Raw genomic sequence first — 15,033 nt, forward strand, 5'->3', positions numbered from 1 at the left:
GGCTAGAGGAAGATGGAATGAGAGGAAAGGCCTTTCTAGGTGGGATAAGGCTCTGGAAAAATCTTTTCCCTCAAGAATAGGCCTTCGTTATGGAAAAGTGCAGGGTTAAGCCTCTTGCTCAGCTTGCTTGGGAGCCCATTCTCTCTCCTTTGCTTAAAAAAAATCAAATCAATATAATGGTTCTCACTTCAGAGTTGGAGTAAGGATTGGGTAGGAGGGAAAAGGAAGTAGAGAGTATTCCTAGCATTTTCCCACTCCACAAGGGCTGTGTTGCCAGGGCTCCATATTCAGACCCTAATGAGTTTCTGCAATTGAATCGTTTTAGCTGTCTTTACCCTTTCCTTTGTGTCTGTCCATAAAGACAGTTAGAAAGCTTGCCAACCACCACCACCACCACCACTCCAAAAATGGCATTTCTTTTGTACCCATCATCTGTGGTCTTCCACGCCACAATCTCTTGAAAAAGCTCAAAAATAAATATTATTTTTAGGCACATAAGAATTTACCTTAAAAAAAGCCATTTATTAATTCTCTTGGTTTTATTTAGTCCAATAAGATGGGAGGTTTTAGTTATTATTTTCTTTTTGTTTATTTCTTTTCTCTTCTTTCTCTTCCTTCTTCTTCCTCTAATACCAGGATAATTCAGATAATTGGGAAGTCAGGTCTTTATTAGAGATTAAATTTATACCATTATTTCACTTTTCTCTTTCTGTGAAACTTTCAAAACATTGAGGTAATTAAGATCAAATTTGTGGGATAATTAAGAGGAAGAATATAATTCTATCATAATATTTCCCATAATGAGATTGCCTAAAATGTGAAAGGATATTTAAAATAAACACATCTATTTCTCTTCCTTCACTTTGCTTTGTTGTTACATCATAACATCTTTTCAAAAATGTGCAATTCCTGACATTTTCAAGTGATCACCTAGCCTTCAGGTGTTGCTTTGGAGCCTTCATTCCACTCATACTATTATGAATATCCTGTGTGGTGAACATTGCATATTTTCCACATTTTGGTTACCACTTTTAACAAAAGTGTCCATAATAAGAAAATGTGGACGTTCTCTTGCAGTTTCTGTGTATGTGTTTGTGTGTATGACAGAGAAGGAAATTAGAGGTTAGACATCCCTGCCTTGAATACTTACTGTAATGAAGTTACAACTGTGTATGTTTGGCACACATGGGTAGTATTCATGCTGAATAAGGGGCTATACAAATTATAGTTTTGTATAATGAATAGTTTCATATATGTTGGTAATTCATGAACCGTCAAGTGACCCAAGGGACACTGATGCTTTCCAAGTGTTTTTTTCCTCCTTTGCTCAAAGGGACATGGTTAGATGCTTTCATTGGTATCAGAGGAGAATGAAACAAATGCCCCTCCTTACACACATCCCACAACTTGACAGACTGTAAAGTTGACCTTCAAAGTGTGCCTGCTTCATGTGTCTTAGCAGACCAGCACACCAACTGCTAGTTCTTCTCCCCATGGAAAGACTGGGAAATGTTACCCAGATGAAAGCAGATTCTATTAAATGTGGGCTTTAGCTAATTCCACCAGACAGCATTATGGTGCTTTAGTGAGGGGCAATATTGTTCATGGTTCTGGGGAACCATTGACTGAAACCGCCCTCCCTAACCAGGCAGGATAATAACCGCTTGCAGTTATCCCACAACAAGAGGTCCTGATAAGGAACATGGAACTGACAAGCTACCGCCAGCTGGAAGAATTCAGGAAGGGCCAAAAGGGGGAAGGAGACGCCAGTCCATAATATGTCCTGCCAACTTCCCAGAAACCTCTGTGCTGGAATCCATCTTGGCTGAGAGATTTGTGCGCCACCAGGAAGGACTCTGAGTCAGACCAAATATGGTACAAGCAAGATGATTGGCCAGAGACAACCCAGAAACTAACCCCATTACCATAAACCTGAGACTGTGAGCCACGTGGCAGAGCAGTTCTCCTAGTTTCCCTTACCCGGCTGCTCTCTGCTTGGGTGTCCCTTCCCAATAAAGTCTTCTGCTTTGTCAGCACGTGTGTCTCCTTGGACAATTCATTTCTGAGTGTTAGACAAGAGCCTACTCTCAGGTCCTGGAAGGAGTCCCCCGCTTCCTGCAACAGTTCCTTGTGGTATTTCTCCTCCAGGGCCCATCAAATTGGACATCTCTGGGAGATGCAGACTCAGAAGGTGATTAGCTGAATGACCATTGATTCAGAAAGAGAAGCAAATCTTTTATATAATATCAATGCCTTCCTCTTATAAACCCACTGAGTATTTGGTAACAAATTTGTATACATAATGACAATTCATGGTTTCTTTGTCAGAGGTTCCAGTTTGAGTTCAGGCTGGTTTGGGTACAGGTCTGGGCATGTCTGATTAACTGCTAGTGTGGACCAAACAGATGCTGTAAGCCAAGGGGCTGGAGGATCTCCCTAGAGAGTAAGAGTATATTTAGGGGAAGAAGGAGTTAGTTACTAAGGCACCGAGTCAGCTACAAAGTCAGTTTTGTGATTCTGAGTATAGAATGGCGGCCCCCATGTAAATCTACACATAGTCTAATGCAGTGGTTGCATATATTAATCCTAGGAATAAACTCTGATACATGGGAAAACAAAATAATGCAAAATTCAGGGAGCTGTTTCACCAAATACTGTAAGATACCAGAGTGCAAGTAAGACTGATTTGAGGAATAGTTAATAGAATGTGACACAAAATGGAAAAAACCCATTATACATCACCACAAAACAATTATTCAGTTTTAGCTCGTTTTTTTGAGGGCACTAAGAAATGGAGTATTGGCTGCAATTTGGCCAGTCTTCATATTTGTGAGTAGGTGTCCCCCAAGGACACCTAAGAATACATGGAAGGGACTTTACAGAGGTCTAGAAGTCTCACACTAGTAAAGACAGTGATAACTGAATTATTACTGTGAATGTGATTTCATTCATTCCTACAGTATGGTGAACACGGAGAAAAGGCAGATCATCTTTTATGTTTGAGCTACTCCTAATCGTAACTTCTAATCTCGATGCCACCTTCAATGTTTCCCATATGATGAGAGAAACTGACTTGTGTGCACGTGTTTAAACAAGGTTATTTCTTAGCCCTGATATGTATAAGCTGGAAACATGATAATGGAAATTTAAAAAAATAAATCAAAGACAGGAAGCACAAAAACTTAGGGAAGATAAGTGATCTATTTAAACAACAATATATTTTTCTTAAGTTGATCTATTTGAGTTGGACTAGCCTCTGATATTTTAGAATTATGTTCACTATTTTTAATATAAATTGTGTGCAGACAAGCAAGACAGGAGAGCTTTTGAAGAAGAATGTAAGCGTCATTTTCAAATTCCTTGACTCTATAAGAACTAATCAGCTAATTAATCAATTAGCTAATAGCTACCATGTATCTTTAAAGTGCCCAGTTCTGCCCTTCTATATTCCATTAAGAGATCATACTGGTTTCTCTCCCTAGATTTCATTTTTGTCTTTCAACTCTTCAGTAACTTGTATGAGACATCTGTGCACAATCTATCCAGCTGTGATTGAATTCCTGGTTTCAATGCTTTGCATTTTTTTTCCAACTCAAAAATTAAAGGCAAATTCCTGAGGATGGAAATATTTGGAAAATGGCTACAAAAGTAAATGGTTCCCAAGGGGCAAAACTTTAAAATCATACTTTTAATTAAGGGCCCAATCATTCATAGCCTCTTTCTAGCAGCCGTCTAGTAAATATTATCTTTACAACCTGATTAAATACATGACTCTCATGAATGGGTCGAATTCTACCTCAGATTTCAAGTGAGCGTGGCCTGAAGCTCCTTCTTATATTATAGATGAAAATAACTTCTACTTGTCCTACTTGCTGTATTGGGCTATCTTGTTACAGTGAGAGAATGGATCAGTAACATAGCAAAGCTTTTCTCATATCCCTGGAAATTAGAGCAACCCACCAGCTCTCTGCACCCAATATGGAAATAGGCTTAAAAATGAAATAAGAATCACTGAGGCAAATTCATCCCCTCCCATCTGAACAGTCTTATAATTAACAAGGAGAAGAGAGACAAATACATATTCTCCCAGTTTAGCCCCCAAAAGGTAGGCTTTCCTCACAATTGGTTTGCTTGTGTAACTGCCAGGTCACAGTCTAGGAAGGGCCTCCATCCTGCCATGGAATAGGTTAATTTATTTGAATCCATTTTTCCATAAAGTACATTTTATTTTACCAGGTTTGCTGTTTGTGACCTCTTTGCTGTGAATCAAAGAATTGGATTTAAGTACGTTTCGAGGTTTATCTTGGTGCATTTCTTGTTAAAACTGAAGAGTATATAACAGGCAAAACACAGCATTTTTGCCAAGTCTCCACAGCAAAAATACATAAAGGTTTATTGTAGCAACTGACTAAATAACACGGGCAAAGACCCAGACTGTAAGTGCTAATTGTAAGTGCTTTAGACATATTTTTTCCTAACAATTAACACTTATTCCAGGATATCCTTCCCTGGCTTAAACATGTGAATGGATGACTGTTCCTTTTCAATTGGCAGCTGTAATGCTGATTTAAAAATCTAACAAGTTTTTCCAATACCATTTCCAGTCTTACCATTACCAGCTGGATCTTTAACTGGAGATCGTGCAAAATGTTTAATTTAAACAAGGATATCTGTCAAGCCTGAACTTGGAGTGTGCATGTTCCTTTCTTATGAAAAGTCCTGAGCCCTGGGGCCCCATCTGTTCTTGTGAAACTGCTGTCTGAAATGTACAATGAGATGGGATATTTGAATGGCATCCTGTCCATCATACTATATGGAATCATACTCTGAGTCATGTACTGGTATCTCTTACATCCAACTGCTTTGCCTTTTGAGCCCAATAATATTTATTCAAGTGTTGGACTGGCCGAACAGTTGAGGCTTGGAGACCAGTTTTATTGGGATTAAATAACCAGTGAAAGATTTCAGCAAAGGGAACAGAAATATGAAGAGTGAAAATTATTTTACAAAAAAAAAAAGGCATTAATGAAAGACAGGCTTGCTTTTCAGATGATACTTTTTTCCAAACCCATTTGTAAACTACTTTTTCTGCAATAGTTCTCAGATTGTATTGTCTACTATTCATATTGGTTGAACCTGCCGGTTTTGACAAGTTGATAGAAGTCACTTTTCAGTGGAATACTATCTGATTTATATTTTAATCTCCAAGTATTTAAGATCTGAGAAAGTTAGGATGCTTTCTGACTTTTTAACAAAGGTCTACTGAAAAAAAATAAGGAAAATGTTGGCTCTGATAATTATAGATTTTGATGCTTAATGAAAAGGATAAGTGTAGCTCTGGAGTCAAACTCTGTGACCCTAATCATGATGTGTGAGCCAGAACAAGTCACTACATGTCCCTTTGCTTCATGCATAACATGGAGAAAATAATTGTACCTACCACTGAGAGTGTATGTGAGGATCAAAAGAGTTGATATATTAAAACCCTTAGTATGGCATTTGTTATCTGCTAAATGCATAATAAAAATTAGCTATTCTTGGGGCTTCCCTGGTGGCGCAGTGGTTGAGAGTCCGCCTGCCAATGCAGGGGACACGGGTTCGTGCCGCGGTCTGGGAGGATCCCACATGCCGCAGAGCGGCTGGGCCCGTGAGCCATGGCCGCTGAGCCTGAGCCTGCGCGTCCGGAGCCTGTGCTCCGCAACGGGAGAGGCCACAACAGTGAGAGGCCCGCGTACCGAAAAAAAAAAAAAAAAAATATATATATATATATATATATATATATATATATATATACACTAGCTATTCTTATTGTCATGTCAAGTTATGAAATGTGATGATTCTCTTGCCTTGAGAGTAACCTGTGCTGAACTGGACATACCTGTAGAACTTGATATATCTGGAGATGAAGGAAGACAATAGAAGTAAATAGCCGAAACACGAAGTACGAAAAACTAGAATTGAGAATGCACGTTAGGCACCAAAGTAAAAAGGCTTACTTGGTCATATATCCTGATAATTAAGCTCAATGTATCCTTTCATTTAAACTAAAAATTCATTGAACTTTAGGCAAAGATGTAGGCATCTTAGCATTCTATGTGTGCACAGGGGCACACATAGAAACATACGGGAGGGAGGCAGACTGGGAGTTTCCCAGTGTATTAATGTTGTATTTTATTTCCTATATAAAGGCATAGCAACAGATTACCAGACCTTATAGAAGCAATACAATTTTTTTGTGTGTAATAATTCAGTGATGTAGCCATTGGCTCAGTCTATCCTGAGCCAAACTGACTTTGGGTATGAGATTTGAAAAGAATTATAGAAGCATTAAGAGTCTAAAGACTGTATTAACATACAGTTAATTGAGCTGTAAAAGTGATGGAGACTATCCTCTTGTCTCCTTTTTTTGCCGCTAACCACTCTTTTGTAGTTTCTTTCACAGCTTTCTCCTGTTTATTTCTTTATTTTCAGGCCTTCCAGGAAGTTCCCAACCCTCTTATGTCTATAAATTTTATTTCAGTAATTTAATTCACACTCACAACTTCATTAGCAATAAGTGCTTTCCTAAAAATCGACAACTGCCTGATGGATCCAGACCTTCCTTATGAAGCAATGGCATTTCATCCTTATCAAGACTAATATTCAAATCCACTAGCTTCCCTGGCAAACCAGAGCCTTTGTCTAAATTTCCTATTTCTGTAAATGGCACAAGCTTGTTGCCTTAAGAATTAACTGTAACCACTGATGTTTTATTTCTCTTCCCTTTCCCCATCCAATCCATTGTCAAACATATAGAATTTTCACAATATCTTCTCCCATCTCCTCCTTTCCATTTAATGTCTTCATTCTAATATACGTCTTTATGGATACATTTGAAATAGCTTTGCCTGCTGGACAAGCTGCAAATGAGAGAGCTGATAAGACATTTGATTCAACTTTGGTAGCCTGTTAATATATCCCCTTGTTCCGAATCTTATCATTATCAAACTGATATTCCTTTTTTTTCCCTTAACATCTTTATGGAGTATAATTGCTTTACAATATTGTGTTAGTTTCTGCTGTATAATAAAGTGAATCAGCTATACATATACATATATCCCCATATCCCCTCCCTCTTGAGCTTCCCTCCAACCCTTCCTATCCCACCCCTCTAGGTGGTCACAAAGCACCGGGCTGATCTCCCTGTGCTATGCGGCTGCTTCCCACTAGCTATCTATTTTACATTTGGTAGTGTATATATGTCCATGCCACTCTCTCACTTCGTCCCAGCTTACCCTCCCCCCTCCCTATGTCCTCAAGTCCATTCTCTATGTCTGTGTCTTTATTCCTGTCCTGTCCCTAGATTCTTCAGAACTTTTTTTTTTTAGATTCCATACATATGTGTTAGCATATGGGATTTATTTTTCTCTTTCGGACTTACCTCACTCCATATGACTGACTCTAGGTCCATCCACCTCACTACAAATAACTCAATTTCGTTTCTATTTATGGCTGATAATATCCCATTGTATATATGTGCCATATCTCTTTATCTTTTCATCTGTCGATGGACACTTAGGTTGCTTTTGTGTCCTGGCTATTGCAAATAGTGCTGCAACGGACATTGTGGTACATGACTCTTTTTGAATTATGTTTTTCTCAGGGTATATGCCCAGTAGTGGAATTGCTGGGTCATGTGGTAGTTCTATTTTTAGTTTTTTAAGGAACCTCCATACTGTTCTCCATAGTGGCTGTAACAATTTACATTCCCACCAACAGTGCAAGAGGGTTCCCTTTTCTCCACACTCTCTCCAGCATTTATTGTTTGTAGATTATTTCATGATGGCCATTCTGACTGGTGTGAGGTGATACCTCATTGTAGTTCTGATTTGCATTTCTCTAACGATTAGTGATGCTGAGCATCTTTTCATGTGTTTGTTGGCAATCTGTATATCTCCTTTGGAGAAATGTCTGTTTAGGTCTTCTGCCCAATTTTGGATTGGGTTGTTTGTTTTTTTGATACTGAGCTGCATGAGCTGCCTGTATATTTTGGAGATTAATCCTTTGTCAGTTGCTTCATTTGCAAATATTTTCTCCCATTCTGAGGGTTGTCTTTTCGTCTGGTTTATGGTTTCTTTTGCTGTGCAAAAGCTTTTAAGTTTCATTAGTTGCCATTTGTTAATTTTTGTTTTTATTTCCATTTCTCTAGGAGGTGGGTCAAAAAGGATCTTGCTGTGATTTATGTCATAGAATGTTCTGCCTATGTTTTCCTCTAAGAGTTTTACAGTGTCTGGCCTTACATTTAGGTCTTTAATCCATTTTGAGTTTATTTTTGTGTATGGTGTTAGGAAGTGTTCTAACTTCATTCTTTTCCATGTAGCTGTTCAGTTTTCCCAGCACCACTTATTGAAGAGGTTGTCTTTTCTCCATTGTATATTCTTGCCTCCTTTAGCAAAGATAAGGGGACCGTATGTGCGTGGGTTTATCTCTGGGCTTTCTATCCTGTTCCATTGATCTATATTTCTGTTTTTGTTCCAGCATCATACTGTCTTGATTACTGTAGCTTTGTAGTATATTCTGAAGTCAGGGAACCTTATACCTCCAGCTCTGTTTTTCTTTCTCAAGATGCTTTGGCTATTCAAGGTCTTTTATGTTTCCATACAAATTATAAAATTTTTTGTTCTAGTTCCGTGAAAAATGCCATGGGTAGTTTGATAGGGATTGCATTGAATCTGTAGTATGCTTTGGGTAATATAGTCATTTTCACAATGTTGATTTCTCCAATCCAAGAACATGATGTATCTCTCCATCTGTTTGTATCATCTTTAATTCCTTTCATCAGTGTCCTATAGTTTTCTGCATACAGGTCTTTTGTGTCCTTAGGAAGGTTTATTCCCAGGTGTTTTATTCTTTTTGTTGCAATGGTAAATGGGATTGTTTCCTTAATTTCTCTTTCAGATTTTTCATCATTAGTGTATAGGAATACAAGAGATTTCTGTGCATTAATTTTGTATCCTGCTACTTTACCAAATTCATTGATTAGCTCTAGTAGTTTTCTGGTAGCATCTTTAGGATTCTCTATGTATAGTATCATGTCATCTGCAACAGTGACAACTTTACTTCTTCTTTTCTGATTTGGATTCCTTTTATTTCTTTTTCTTCTGTGATTGCTGTGGCCAAAATTTCCAAAACTGTGTTGAATATAGAGGTGAAAGTGAGCAACCTTGTCTTGTTCCCGACCTTAGAGGAAACGGTTTCAGATTTTCACCATTGAGAATGATGTTGGCTGTGGGTTTGTCATATATGGCCTTTATTATGTTAAGATAGGTTCCCTCTATGCCCACTTTCTGGAGAGTTTTTATCATAAATGGCTGTTGAATTTTGTCGAAAGCTTTTTCTGCATCTACTGAGATTATCATATGGTTTTTATCTTTCAGTTTCTTAATATGGTGTATCACATTGATTGATTTGCATATACTGAAGAATTCTTGCATGCCTGGGATTAATCCCACTTGATCATGGTGTATGACCCTTTTAATGTGCTGTTAGATTCTGTTTGCTAGTATTCTGTTGAGGATTTTCGCATCTATGTTCATCAGTGATATTGGTCTGTAGTTTTCTTTTTTTGAGACACCTTTGTCTGGTTTTGGTATTAGGGTGATGGTGGCCTCATAGAATGAGTTTGGGAGTGTTCCTCCCTCTGCTATATTTTGGAAGAGTTTGAGAAGGAAAGGTGTTAGGTCTTCTCTAAATGTTTGATAGAATTCACCTGTGAAGCCATCTGGTCCTGGGCTTTTGTCTGTTGGAAGATTTTTAATCACAGTCTCAATTTCAGTGTTTGTGATTGGTCTGTTCATATTTTCTATTTCTTCCTGGTTCAGTCTCAGAAGGTTGTACTTTTCTAAGATTTGTCCATTTCTTCCAGGATGTCCATTTTATTGGCATAGAGTTGCTTGTAGTAGTCTCTCATAATCCTTTGTATTTCTGCAGTGTCAGTCATTACTTCTCCTTTTTCATTTCTAATTTTGTTGATTTGAGTCTTCTCCCTTTTTTTCTTGATGAGTCTGGCTAATGGTTAATCAATTTTGTTTATCTTCTCAAAGAACCAGCTTTTAGCTTTATTGATCTTTGTTATTGTTTCCTTCATTTCTCTTTCATTTATTTCTGATCTGATCTTTATGATTTTTTCCGTCAGCTACCTTTGGGTTTTTTTTTTGTTGTTGTTGTTCTTTCTCTAATTGCTTTAGGTGTAAGGTTAGGTTGTTTATTTGAGATTTTTCTTGTTTCTTGAGGTAGGATTGTATTGCTATAAACTTCCCTCTTAGAACTGCTTTTGCTGCATCCTGTAGCTTTTGGGTTGTCGTGTTTTTATTTTCATTTGTTTCTAGGTATTTTTTAATTTCCTGTTTGATTTCTTCAGTGATCTCTTGGTTATTTAGTAGTGCATTGTTTAGCCTTCATGTGTTTTTATTTTTTACAGACTTTTTCCTGTAATTGATATCTAGTCTCATAGCATTGTGGTCAGAAAAAATACTTGATGCAATTTCAATTTTCTTAAATTTACCAACACTTGATTTGTGACACAAGATATGACCTATCCTGGAGAATGTTCCATGAGCACTTGAGAAGAAAGTGTATTCTGTTGTTTTTGGATGGAATGTCCTATAAATATCAATTAAGTCTATCTGGTCTAATGTGTCTTTTAAAGCTTGGGTTTCCTTATTTATTTTCTTTTTGGATGTTCTGTCCATTGGTGAAAGTGGACAAGTCACCTCCTATGATTGTGTTACTGTCGATTTCCCCTTTTATGGCTGTTAGCATTTGCCTTATGTATTGAGGTGCTCCTATGTTGGATGCATGAATATTTACAATTGTTTTATCTTCTTCTTGGATTGACCCCTTGATCATTATGTAGTGTCCTTCTTTGTCACTTGTAATAGTCTTTATTTTAAAGTCTATTTTGTCTGATATGAGAATTGCTACTCCAGCTTACTTTTGATTTCCATTTGCATGGAATATCTTTTTCCATCCCCTCACTTTCAGTCTGTATGTGTCCCTAGGTCTGAAGTGGGTCTCTTGTAGACAGCATATATATGGGTCTTGTTTTGTATCTATTCAGCCAGTCTGTCTTTTGGTTGGAGCATTTAATCCATTTATACTTAAGATAATTATCAATATATATGTTTCTATTACCATTTTCTTAATTGTTTGGGTTTGTTATTGTAGGTCTTTTCCTTCTCTTGTGTTTCCTGCCTGGAGAAGTTCTTTTAGCATTTGTTGTAAAGCTGGTTTTGTGGTGATGAATTCCCTAACTTTTGCTTGTCTATAAGGTTTTTAATTTTTCTGTCTGAATGAGATCCTTGCTGGGTAGAGTAATCTTGTTGTAGTTTTTTCCCTTTCATCACTTTAAATGTGTTCTGCTACTCCCTTCTGGCTTGCAGATTTTCTGCTGAAAGATCAGCTGTTAACCTTATGGGGTTTCTCTCGTATGTTATTTGTTGCTTTTCCCTTGCTGCTTTTAATATTTTTTCTTTGAATTCAATTTTTGATAGTTTGATTCATATGTGTCTTGGCATGTTTATCCTTGGATTTATCCTGTATGGGACTGTCTGTGCTTCCTGGACTTGACTATTTCCTTTCCCATATTAGGGAAGTTTTCAAATATAATCTCTTCAAATATTTTCTCAGACCCTTTCTTTTTCTCTTCTTCTGGAACCCCTATAATTAGAATGTTGGCGTTTAATGTTGTCCCAGAGGTCTCTGAGACTGTCCTCAATTCTTTTCATTCTTTTTTCTTTATTCTGCTCTGCAGCAGTTATTTCCACTCTTTATCTTCCGGGTCACTTATCTGTTCTTCTGCCTCAGTTATTTTGCTATCGATTCCTTCTAAAGAATTTTAAATTTCATTTATTGTGTTGTTCATCATTGTTTGTTTGCTCTTTAGTTCTTCTAGGTCCTTGTTAAACATTTCTTGTATTTTCTCCATTCTATTTCCAAGATTTTGGATCATCTTTACTATCATTACTCTGAATTCTTTTTCAGGTAGACTGCCTGTTTCCTCTTCCTTTGTTTTGTCTGGTGAGTTTTTACCTTGCTCCTTCAACTACTGCATATTTCTCTGTCTTCTCATTTTGTTTAACTTACTGTGTTTGGGGTCTCCTTTTCACAGGCTGCAGGTTTGTAGTTCCTGTTGTTTTTGGTACCTACCCCCAGTGGGTAAGGGAGGGGACTGGTGCCTCTGTTCTGGTGGGTGGGGCTGGAACTTGTCTTTCTGGTGGGAAGGGCTGCATCTGGTGGTGTGTTTTGGTGTGTCTGTGAACTTAGTATGACTTTAGGCAGCCTCTCTAATGGGTGAGGTTGTGTTCCTGTCTTGCTAGTCATTTAGCATGGGGTGTCCAGCACTGGAGCTTGCTGCCCATTCGGTGGAGCTGGGTCTTAGTATTGAGATGAAGATCTCTGGGATAGTGCTTCTCAATTGATATTACTTGGGGCATGGAGGTTTCTGGTGGTCCAATGTCCTGGACTTGGCCCTCCCACCTCAGAGGCTCAGGTCCAACAGCCGGCAGGAATACCAAGACCCTGTCAGCCACACAGCTCAAAAGAAAAGGAAGAAAGAAAAAAAACACCCCCCAAAACGAACAGACAGAACCCTGGGACAAATGGTAAAAGCAAATCTATATAGACAAACTCTCACAAAGAAACATACACATACACACTCACAAAAAGAGAAAATGGAGAAAAAATATATATGTATAAAAAAAAGAAGAGAGCAACCAAACCAATAAACAAATCCACCAATGATAATAAGCACTAAATACTAAACTAAGAAACATAAAACCAGAAACAAATTAGATGCAGAAAGCAAACCGCAAGTCTACAGTTGTTCCCAAAGTCCACTGCCTCATTTCTGGGAACATTCGTTGTCTATTCAGGTATTCTGCAGATGCAGGGTTTATCAAGTTGATTGTGGGGATTTAATCTGCTGCTCCTGAGGCTTCACAGAGAAATTTCCCTTTCTCTTCTTTGTTCACACAGCTCCTGGGGTTCAGCTTTGGTTTTGGCCCTGCATGTTGACCACCCTCAGGCATCTGTTCCCTGCCCAGACAGGAGGGGTTAAAGCAGCAGCTGATTAGGCCTCTCTTGCTCTCTCAGGCTGGGGAGAGGGAGGGGTGTGGTAGTCATAATTGGAATGCGGGGCGAGCCTGAGGTGGCAGAGGCCGATGTGACATTGCAACAGCCTGAGGCTTGCCATGTGTTCTCCTGGGGAAGTTGTCCCTGGATCACGGGACCCTGGCAGTGGCGGGCTGCACAGGCTCCCGGGAGGGGAGGTGTGGGTAGTGACCTGTGCTTGCACACAGGCTTCTTGGTTGCTGCAGCAGCAGCGTTAGCGGCTCATGTCTGTCTCTGGGGTCCAAGCTGATAGCTGCATCTCATGCCTGTCTCTGGAGCTCACTTAGGTTGTGCTCTGCATTCTGTGAGCACACTGGGAAGGAATCCCCTCTCTCTGTGCACCCCAAAACAGAGGTCTCTTGTGTTTCTGGCAGGTCCAGAGTTTTTCCCAGATTCCCTCCCAGCTAGCTGTGGTGCACTAGCCCCCTTCAGGTTGTCTTCACGCAGCCAACCCCAGTCCTCTCCCTGGGGTGTGACCTCCGAAGCCTGAGCCTCAGCTCCCAGCCCCCGCCCATCCCAGCGGGTGAGCAGACAAGCCTCTTAGGCTGGTGAGTGCTGGTCAGCACTGATCCTCTGTGCGGGAATCTCTCCACTTTGCCCTCTGCACTCTCTTGCTGCGCTCTCCTCCATGGCTCCGAAGCTCTCCCCACCTGTCTCCACCAGTGAAGGGGCTTCCCAGTGTGTGGAAATTTTTCCTCCTTCACAGCTCCCTCCCAGAGGTGCAGGTCCTGTCCCTATTCTTTTGTCTCTGTTTTTTCTTTTTCCTTTGCCTTACCCAGGTATGTGGGGATTTTCTTGCCTTTTGGGAAGTGTGAGGTCTTCTGTCAGCATTCAGTAGGTGTTCTGTAGGAGTTGTTCCACATGTAGATGCATTTCTCATGTATTTATGGGGAGGAAGGTGATCTCCACATCTTACTCCTCCGCCATCTTGAAGGTCTCCACCCAAACTCATATTCTTGAAGCAATTATAAGAACTGCCATAGTCATGGTGGTTAAAATTCTGCCCTTTTGGGCTTCCCTGGTGGCACAGCGGTTGAGAGTCCACCTGCCAATGCAGGGGACGCGGGTTCGTGCCCCGGTCCGGGAAGATCCCGCATGCCGCGGAGCGGCTGGGCCCGTGAGCCATGGCCGCTGAGCCTGCGCATCCGGAGCCTGTGCTCCGCAACGGGAGAGGCCACAACAGTGAGAGGCCCGAGTAACGCAAAAAAAAAAAAAAAATTCTGCCCTTTCTTTGCTTGAAACCTTTAATAACTTCTTATTGTTTATCTTAGAAGTCCTAAATATTTTACCACATCACACCCATGATATTACATTTCACTCTAGTGATATATTTCCATGTGTTATTATAGGAATGAAATGATAAATCCTTCCCTTTCTTCCCCACTCAAGAAAACGTAGCAAAATGCAATTCTAGGATGGGATTGCCTGTGAACCCTCTCTTAGAAAAACAAGAATTTAGCCAATGAAAGTTTTTTAGAAAATAATTTAAAGTCTCAAGAAATTGTAGTAAAGGAAATAGAGAAACATTCATTCAAGAAAATCTACTAAACCTCAGTTAGAACAGCAAGAATCTGTAGCATTTGTGCTACAATTCAAAACACACAGAAAAACAGGAATAGAAGAGAACTACTTCAACTTAATAGAGAACATCTGCAAGAATCCTACAGGTCACTTTACAGTTAATGGTGAATAGTGAATGCTTTCCCCTAAAATCAGAAACAAGGCAAGGATGTTCACTTGTACCCCTCTTATTCAACATAATACTAAAATTCTAGCAAGTGCAAGAAGGTAAGAAAAGGACATAAAAGGCTTATAGATCAGACATAGCAAATCCCAAGGTATGTGTGTGTGTGTGTGTGTGTGTGTGTGTGTGTGTGTGTGTAT

General features: G+C 39.4%; 1 long non-coding RNA gene across 1 annotated transcript; it reads left to right on the forward strand.

The window, feature by feature from the left end:
* The first annotated feature begins 2,009 nt into the window (after positions 1 to 2,009).
* Positions 2,010 to 14,639, forward strand: LOC113625032 (uncharacterized). The gene is made up of 3 exons (XR_003434546.1): positions 2,010 to 2,123; positions 9,303 to 9,306; positions 14,627 to 14,639. It is a non-coding gene; the product is annotated as an uncharacterized LOC113625032 (long non-coding RNA).
* Positions 14,640 to 15,033: the final 394 nt, after the last annotated feature.

The sequence above is a fragment of the Aethalodelphis obliquidens genome, unplaced genomic scaffold (assembly GCF_003676395.1).
Source record: "Aethalodelphis obliquidens isolate GAN/ISIS:26980383/991018 unplaced genomic scaffold, ASM367639v1 scaffold2, whole genome shotgun sequence".
Classification (NCBI taxonomy): domain Eukaryota; kingdom Metazoa; phylum Chordata; class Mammalia; order Artiodactyla; family Delphinidae; genus Aethalodelphis; species Aethalodelphis obliquidens.